General features: G+C 50.0%; 1 long non-coding RNA gene across 1 annotated transcript; it reads right to left on the reverse strand.

Moving 5' to 3' along the window:
* Window positions 1–4,256: 4,256 nt before the first annotated feature.
* On the reverse strand, window positions 4,257–8,442 carry LOC128850465 (uncharacterized). Its single transcript, XR_008447874.1, has 3 exons — window positions 8,303–8,442; window positions 7,616–7,810; window positions 4,257–5,386 (listed from the first exon to the last, which is right to left on the reverse strand). It is a non-coding gene; the product is annotated as an uncharacterized LOC128850465 (long non-coding RNA).
* Window positions 8,443–8,928: the final 486 nt, after the last annotated feature.

Below are 8,928 nucleotides of genomic sequence, written 5' to 3' on the forward strand. Positions count from 1 at the left end.
ATGGACAGGGATATCCCACTAGACCAGGCTGCCCAAGGCCCCATCCAACCTGGCCTTTAACACCTCCAGGGATGGGGCAACCACAACTTCTTTGGGCAACTGTGCCAGGGCCTCAGCACTCTCTCGGTGAAGAAATTGCTCCTTACGTCTAGTCTAAATCTGCCCCTCTCCAGTTTATAGCCATTGCCCCTGGTCCTATCACCACAAGCCTTTGTAACCAGTCCCTCCCCAGCTTGTGGGGTGCAGATTGGGGCGCCCGCACCTCCTCGCTCTCCATGGATTTGGGGTTTCTTGGCAGTGATCCATGGGTTTCTCTGCTTTTCGCCCCATTGGGAGCAGAACCAGACCCTCCCCTTGAAGCCAGCGGGGGTTCCCAGTATGAAACTGGTGGTGTTTTGGGGTAAGGCGCCCACATAACGGAGCGCAGGAACCAGGCAAGTGGCTGTGAAACGGCCAACCCCCCCAACACGAGGGTAAATCTCTTCTCCAGGGGCTTCATCCCTGCCCTCAGGGAGGTGAACTTCCCCTCCAGGGGTTTAATCCCTCCCCAAGAGGAGTTAAAAACCGCCTTAGGAGGGGCAATCTTTCCCAGGGGGGATTAACTACCACCCAAGGGGGGTTAAATCCATTTAAAGGGCTTAATCCCTCCCTAAAGGCATTGATTCCCTCCTCCAACATCGTTATTCCCCCCAAAAAAGGCCTTAACTCCCCCCTAAGACGGCTGATCCACCCTAGAAGTGCATTCGTGCACCCCGGGGTGATGCAGGGGATGCTGCACCGGCACGGAGGAGGAAGGATGAGCACTCTCACCATCAGTCTTTTGCTCCTAGGGTGCTGTGGTGTAAGCGTGGCCGGCAGCTCAGCACCACGCGGCCGCTCCCTTGCTCCCCCACAGCGGATGCTGGGGGAGAATCGGAAAAGGGCAAAAGCCCGTGGGTTTGGGCCAAGACAGTTCTGTAATGACCAGATCATTAATAATGAAATACAGCCCCATTTGGTGACCCGGCTTGCTCCGTCTTCGAATTCTGCTGGCCTTCACTAGGCTGTAGCAGCACTTCAGGCTGGTTTGGGTTCTGGCAGCCCTCCTGGGGCATGTGCTGCTCTGGGCTCCTCGGTGCACGGCAGGCAGGGCACACTGGGAAGAAGCCCGGACCCCAGCCCCCCGGCCCTTCCCACTTTCCACTGGGGTCCCCGAGCAGAAGAGAAGGCATAGCCCACGTCTCGGTGACTGGCATGAAACACTGACGGCCAGCAGAAGACACAGGTGAGGAGAGGGCGTGGAAAGTGGCACAGCAGTAGCCCCAGACGCGTGTGCAGAGGCAGCAGAGCCATCGCGGTGGAAGGCCTGTTAGAACATCACCCTGTCACGGAGTGGGATGTCTCCCGATGGTGGATGGTGACATCATAAAGCGATGGAGTGTGACCTGACGTGTCCCTCGCTGCCTGCCTTCAGGCTCTGACCGAGCCTGTCTCAGTCTGGCTCGTGCCTGGACGGCTGCCGAGCGTGCCTGCGAGGCGTGGAGTGTCGAGCCAGGCTTCTCCCGAACCTGAGTGGTGTTTCGTGGGCTGCTGTCAGCAGCTCTGGGTGCCCATTGCAGAGCCATTCCCTATTTCCCCAGCCCTGCCCAGTTCAGGCAGCAGGGCATCGCTGGACGCGCAGTAGCAGCAGAGGTCAGTTGTGCAGGGAAACATTCCCCTCGGGTGGCTGTGGGGCTCGGTGAGCACGGAGAGTATCCTTCTCGCCGGGCCTGGCTACTTCTTCCTCCCGTGCCCTCCCAAGGACAGCGAGTGACCACGGCCTCTCTCCGTTTGACAGCGCGACAGCCTTTGGCAGTGACAGCACCAGCAAGGAGGAGCAACTCCTCATCCTCAGTGCTCCCAAGTCCATAGCAGAGGCAAAACATGTCTGTCGAGGCAGAACGGAGCTGCCCGATCTGCTGCAATTCTTGGAAAAGCCTTGGCTTATTGCAGCCATGCGGGCACCAGTTCTGCCTGGGCTGCATCCTACTTTGGGCATGGATGGATCCAGCGTGCCCGGTCTGCAGAGAACCGATAGGAGCTGTCAGGTATTTTGTGCAAGTGGAAGACAACTCGGCAGAGCTCAACACACCAGCCCCTGAAGACTTGCCAGATGCCAGCAGCCAGGCAGGAAGCTCTCTCAGCTGCCTGGCCGAAAACAGCCCCCAAGGCCCTCCATCCTCTCCGCAGGGGACAGTGTCCTCAGCTGAGGAGGGAAATTTGCAACCAGGATCCGTGGGTGGCGTCCCGCTTCAGGTCTGGGCAGACCTTTTCCAACGCCGTCAAAATGTCCTTGATTTTGTGCTCCTGTGGCTGCACAACGAGCTGGAGGCAATATTTGGGGCGCAGTGGTGGAGAATAAGGAGCGCAGAAAGCAGCATCCTGCATGTTCTGTGCACCTGCGGTCCAGATGAGGAAGTTCTGGTCCAGACGCTGCAGCCCACCTTAGAGCCATACACAGAAGACGTGGTCCATGGCCTCATTGATAACATTGCGTGGTACTGCAGTGGCGAGGCCTGGAAGGTGATGCACTCCGATGCTGCCGGAGAGGAGGAGGAGAAACCTGCGGCAAGCTCCAGCTCCCCCAGCTGCTCCAGCTTCGCCAGCTTCCCCAGCTGCCCCAGCTGCCCCAGCTGCTCCAGCTCCCTCAGATACTCCAGCTGCTCAAGCTCCAGACCGGGGAGTCCCGAGCCTCACGTGGCCTCTGTGAGCAGCCCTGCACGCTGCAATGTTGAGGAGCAGCCCTGCACATCAGAGGCCACCCTCCAGCGGGAGCCCATCCATCCTGGATCCACAGCCATCCCTGCAGAGCAGGAGGAGCCCCAGGAGGGGCCGGGGAAGGCAGCAGAGGAGGGAGGTCCCACTGGGCAGGGTTCCAGCCCCTTGGCTCCAATTGCAGACAGGGAGCACTGGCTTCGGAGGCCCCAGTGTGCCCCGAAGAGAAGAGTCCGCAGCTGCCAGGACTCCTCTCTGCCCCGCCAGAGTCCCCGTCGTGCTGCAAAGAGAAGAGTCCTCAGCCGCCAGGACTCTCCTCCGCCCTGCCAGAGGCCCCGGCGTGCCCCGAAGGGAATAGTCCTAAGATGCCAGGTCTCTCCTCTGCCCCGCCAGAGGCCCCGGTGTGCCCCAAAGAGAAGAATCCTCAGCCGCCAGGACTCTCCTTTTCCCCGCCAGAGGCCACAGCGTGCCCCAAAGAGAAGAGTCCTCAGCCGCCAGGACTCTCCTCTGCCACGCAAGAGGCCCCGGCATGCCCCGAAGAGAACAGTCCCCAGCCCTCAGAGCTCTCCTCTGCAACGCCAGAGGCCCCGGCATGCCCTGAGGAAATGGACCTCCAGACCCCAGGACTCTCCTCTGTGCTGCAAGAGGCCCCGGCGTGCCCTGAAGAGAAGAGTCCCCAGGCCCCTGGACTCTTCCCAGCCCTGTGAGAGGCCCCGGCGTGCCCCAAACAGGACATCTCCTGGCCCCCGGGACTCTCCCCAGTCCCGTTGGTGCCTGCGACTCCGGCAGCACTGCAGGACTCCAAGTGCCACCAACTGAAGAAAAAGGAAGTGCTATTTCCATCACCCATGCTTAGGTTTATGGCTAGGGTAAGAGTTAGGCACTGGCACACCAGTGGAAGGTGTCCCTGCCTGTGGTGCTGGTGGCAACTGTGTGCGTTTCCAGCCCAAACCGAACCATTCCGTGATTCCATGAGCATCCTTTCGAGCAGTCTGGGCTGGCGCTTCTGGTCTCGTTGGAAAGAAGACAATTCTGCAGTGAACTTCTTGTGCCGTCTGCTGTTGGAACCTCTACCTTGACTTTTATTCTTGTACTTTACATAAAGCTGATAAACAAAGAGTCAGAATTCTTGCTTTTATTTCTTCTCCCTAGCTAAATTTTTCCCTGAAAATTCATTTTGCCTTTATAGATGTGGACAATAAAAGTGGATCTCCTGATGGCTTTGAGGGTAGGATCGATCATATAATCATAGATCGATCATAGGCTTGTGAGAGGCCCCGGCGTGCCCCAAACATGACATTCTTGACAGAATTGCTTGGATTGCATGAGACAGCATTTAGATTCTATCAGTTTCCTCAATACCTTTATTAAGATCAGGAACATTGACTATGCATTTTCTACAGGGACTTTCTTTGAGCAAGCTCTTCCCTCTAAAGTTTAAAGAAACTTAGCAATATTGTGCTAGTTTCTGAGACACTTGCACTGGGTTTGCCAACTGCACATTTTACTTCAGCTCCCTTAACTGACGGGACAATCCCCCAACACTGCACGTACATGTGCTGTGCGTCCATGCGTTCAGAAAGCTGTCGGTTTGTTGTGAGGGGTCTGGCTCTGTCTTTGGATGAAGAGGACACCTTGGACTCCTGGTGGCTGGGTTCACTTCATGAACAGAAAGAGAAATTAATCACACAGCTTCAAAATGATCCTCAAAGAGCTTTACAAATCACTTTCTCTCTGTAAAGTCTTCCCATTTTAAAACAGAACAAATTAAGAATTCCACACTCCTTTCCCAAGAGACTGACGTTTAATTTGTGACTCCTTTGATGCAGTGAATACTTATCATTCTTCCCAGCTATGTAACACTAAATAATAACATAACAACAGGGCTGTACTAAAGAATAATAGATTATTTATCTTGTGTAGAAAGAGTGCAACTGGCGGCTGGAAGTTCAGAACAAACTGAAGAAAAATTGTGGCAGTGTATGCTAGCACTTGAATTTCGCCATTATTTCATCGTTAACGTTCTGTCTGATAAACGCTAAGCAGTTGTGGCTTTCAAAGTATCTGGTGAGAAAAGTGCTTCCTTTTCCATAAGGAAAGAGATGCAAATTGAGCACACACAGAAAACAGAAAGGAAGTGTATGAAATCCTGCTGAAGAGTATGCAACCCCCAGATAAACCTGCCAAAGTTACAGGAATTTCTGGTGTCAATTTTAGTGACACGATTTTTACACAAAAGCAGGTCTATGTTCACAGTCTCTGCCTAGTTACCCGTTTTTTTACCACCAGGTGCTAAGCACAAGGTATAAGCACCATGAGAGCTCAAACTCTCGACTATTCTGTGAAATCAAGTTTAAACTTAACGTATTACGTCAAGAAAGGTAACAAAGGATTAACAGTGATTAAGAAGGTAACGGTAAGAGCTTTGAAGGCAAACACACTTGATTGCTACTACAAGAGAATAAGTACAGTAATTAAGAAAGATACATCAGCAATTGCGCCATTCTCATCATCCAGATCTGCAGTCGTTGGGGAACCCCTTTTTTGCAGTGAAGATTTGGAGAGTCTATCCCAGACAACTGGTGTTCCTACGCAGTGTGTCCACTCGTAGGTGAGGTCTCTGGCCATTGCTGTGAAGGGTCCAGCTTTTATACTGTTAAAGAAAGAGCTGACATCACCGCAAAGCCACAGAGTCTCTGGCCTCAGCTGCTTCCTGTCCCCCTTCTGGAGAATGGCCAAGGTCTCAGAAGAGGAGAGAAGGAAGCAGCTGGATTACTCTTATCGTTAAGCTAAGGTGCTGTTGAGACGTAGCATTCCTGCAGAGCTCCTCTCTTTTTCACACAGCACCCATGCTCGTGCTGATTGCTCAGCCAGGGTGTCAATGTTTTTTTTTCCTCGTCTTGTATATGCTAGAGAAGCTACAGTTAAGGTGGCACAGCCCAAGCCTGCTGATAATGCTAGCCATGATACATTTTCTCACACTGTCTCTATCAAGAATAGCACAGCACGGCTCAACTGATAATAGCAATGTGAAAAGTTACAGATGAAACTGTACACAGAGCAGTGCAATACGAATCACTCGTGGGTCACCTGTATTGTCTAAGGCCTGTCAGTTAGGCCCTGTGACATCACCACCCCCCCCAGCTGTGGAAAGGCTGCTTTGGCCTCCTGAATGCAGTCTGTACCACCGTCCCTTGGGGGCTGCGATGCTTTGAGAAAAATGGCTCAAATTGGCCACTCCTCAATTTGATATTCACTTATGTCAAATCCCTTCTGTTCACAGACAGAAAGGAATAGGAAAGCCACTGTAGTTAAGAACACAGGAAAGAATCAATACCAGGCCAGAATCCTAATTTTCAAGCACAGAAAGCCAGCAGTCAGAAGCTGGATGAACGCAAAAATGAACCTGTTTAATAAGCACCTTGGATTTCTTACCCAAATACAAGACAGCGTACATAGGAGAGGCAAGTGCTTTCAGCTGTCTCACTAGAAACACTCAGATCTGGAGAATCCCTTTTACCCAAAGGATTAAATATCACAGAATCGTAGAACACACGGAGTCTGTAACTGGGCGCTCCTGTTATTTACAAAGAGCAGCGGAGGACCTTCAATAGCAACAATCAATCTCCAGGACTGCACTGATCCTGAAGTACACTCTCAAGGCGATGAGCTGTTTCAAGATCTCAGATGCAGAAATCTCATACGTACACATCCCAGGAACTGAAACATTCTCACTTGAGCACTCCCTTAGCTTTTAAACTGGGTGTGAAAATTAATCATGCTTTTGACTGCTTGCTGAGTTTCAAGACCTTGGGGGATTAAGGTGAAGTGGGGTTTTGGAAGTGCTTACACTGTCATTGCAAGGCTGTTCTTTAGGTTCAATACTGTGTTTTGAAGAAGAGGGAGCTTAGCTCACTGTTTTAGCACAAAGTGTGTGTGTGTGGGTGTGGGGGGGCAGCTTTAGCAAAAATCGTCCCGAAAGCCCAAATTCTCAAATACTCTGTAAAACCAAGGCGCTTTTAGCAAAACTCATCCTGAAAGCACAGATTCTCAAATACTCGGGAGCCTTTAGCAAAAAATCATCGTGAAGTCCCAGATTCTGAAAGACTCAGTGAAATCAAGTTTTACTCAAGTTATCACAGCCAGAAAGAAAACGCTTAGTGGTTATCAGTCACACAAGAACAGTAGCAGCTTGTAAAGGCAAAGTGTCTAATCATTACCGTAAGAGAGTAAGTACACTGATGAAGAAAAATACATCATCAATTGCTATAACACCACCCAGATCTGCCGTCCCAGGGGAAGGGCCTTTCTTTTTCTCAGTGAGGATTCGTAGAGGCAGTTGGGGTGCCACGTGGGGTGTTCAGCCGCGGGTGAGGTCTCCCCACCATTGCTGTGAGGGCCTTGGCTTTCATAGCATAGAACAAAAAGCTTACATCCCCCTGAAAATGCAGAGTCTCTGGCCCCAGCTGCTTATTGCCTCTCTTTCTCATGACATTTGTTGCTTTCAGAGATATTTGATTCACAAAAGTTAAGAAACTCAAACAACTGGCTCGAGCTGTATTCCTTAGCTTCCTCCCATACCACTGTCTGAAAAGCTGGAGCTGGAAGCTCAACTCACATCTTGCAACTATCACAGCTACTACAAAACACCTGCGTGAGAACTGCCAAGGACACAGGCATTTATTATGAGCCTGGTCCTGCAGGCATGTGATCTTCCAGCACGTCCAACATAACCTTTTCTGACCAAATTCAAGTAGGCCATTCTGATTTGCGATTCCAAATCTAAACGTAAGAAGTCTGGGCAAACTTGAAACAAATCTAAATCAAATCACAGTCTATAAAGCCTGTACCTGTAAAAATCACTGCCCACAGTCCAGCTTACCGTAACGATCTGTTTTGCCCTTGAATTCTCTTCCCTGCATGGTATGCCAGGTTCCTTTGCTGGTGGTGGAGGAGTGACTGATTGTCCTGGAGGTGAGAGGGAATTAGGAGGCTTTGGTGTGGGGGCTGGATGTGAGAATAGACTGAGTAGTAAACCCAGGAAAACCAAAGCAGCTGTGAGCAAAGCTTCAGCTCGCTGTGAAAAGACAGAAAAAACTTTCCTTTAAAACAGTTAAATCTTCACAACAGCAGACTGCACTAGTCAAAAGTATTAGTTTAAATACAACCTGTGGTTGTACCTGCAGAGAGGACAAAGTTTAGCCTCTGCGCCGTTCTTTTTGTTTCATTTGGATTTTAGTTTTTTAATGCCAACATCAAATGCTATTTTTAAATTAATTTCCTGAAAAATCAATTTTTAACCTACTGTGTTCCATGGGATAAAGACAAGTGTATGTCACGAAGCTGCGGGAAAATGTGCATCCTGCAATTAACTTGGACCGAAACTGCCCCTCTTCAGGACTGCTGCCAGTGCACTGCTTCCACAAAGACTGCAGATACAATAACCCCACGCGTACTGAAAACATTCCACAATTTGAATCCAGCACAGTTTGTGTTAAATACTTTGGGAGTTTCCTTTTAAACTCAGTTTACAGGCTTTTGACTGTGTGGGTTTTTTGAACATACAAACCTTAACCACAAGAGGAGTCTCTAGTAAATTCAGCTCTGATGCTCCTGAAAAACTCTTGTGAGATGGAAGCACGCACATTTAAGATCAGTCGGCTGGATGCCGTGAATTACGAAGAAGCTCTGCACGGTGACTGCCAGCTACCATCCTGTGCTGCAGAACATGAAGGAACAGGACGAACTCCCAAATCCAGCAATCTGCAGAGGCACAGAGGCTATAAATGTGAACATAGGTAAATAAATAAATGAAAAGATTATGCTGTGTTCAAGAAATATGAGGTGATACATAACAAAAACATTCCATGAGCAAGAAACACAGGTGAACCCTCGCTTTTTGGGTGATGTACCAGGCCCATTAAGAAGTTATAGGAATTTTCCAAATTTTTTTTTTTTTTAAATTATTTCTTTATGCTTCAAACTTATGTTCCTAAATCACTGCCTCTGAGGCAAGACTAATCCAGTTTTAAGCCCCCCCGAGTGATGTAATTCTCACATCAGAAGAAAATGCATCTGCATTTCAGTGCTGGGGCCCCTTCAAAGTGCATTTGTTGTTGTCCCTAAGTCGACCATTACTGTGGCAGATCCAAAACTAAATGCAAACAGAACCCTTTGAAAAGACAGAAGACATAG

The sequence above is a fragment of the Cuculus canorus genome, chromosome Z (assembly GCF_017976375.1).
Source record: "Cuculus canorus isolate bCucCan1 chromosome Z, bCucCan1.pri, whole genome shotgun sequence".
Taxonomy (NCBI): domain Eukaryota; kingdom Metazoa; phylum Chordata; class Aves; order Cuculiformes; family Cuculidae; genus Cuculus; species Cuculus canorus.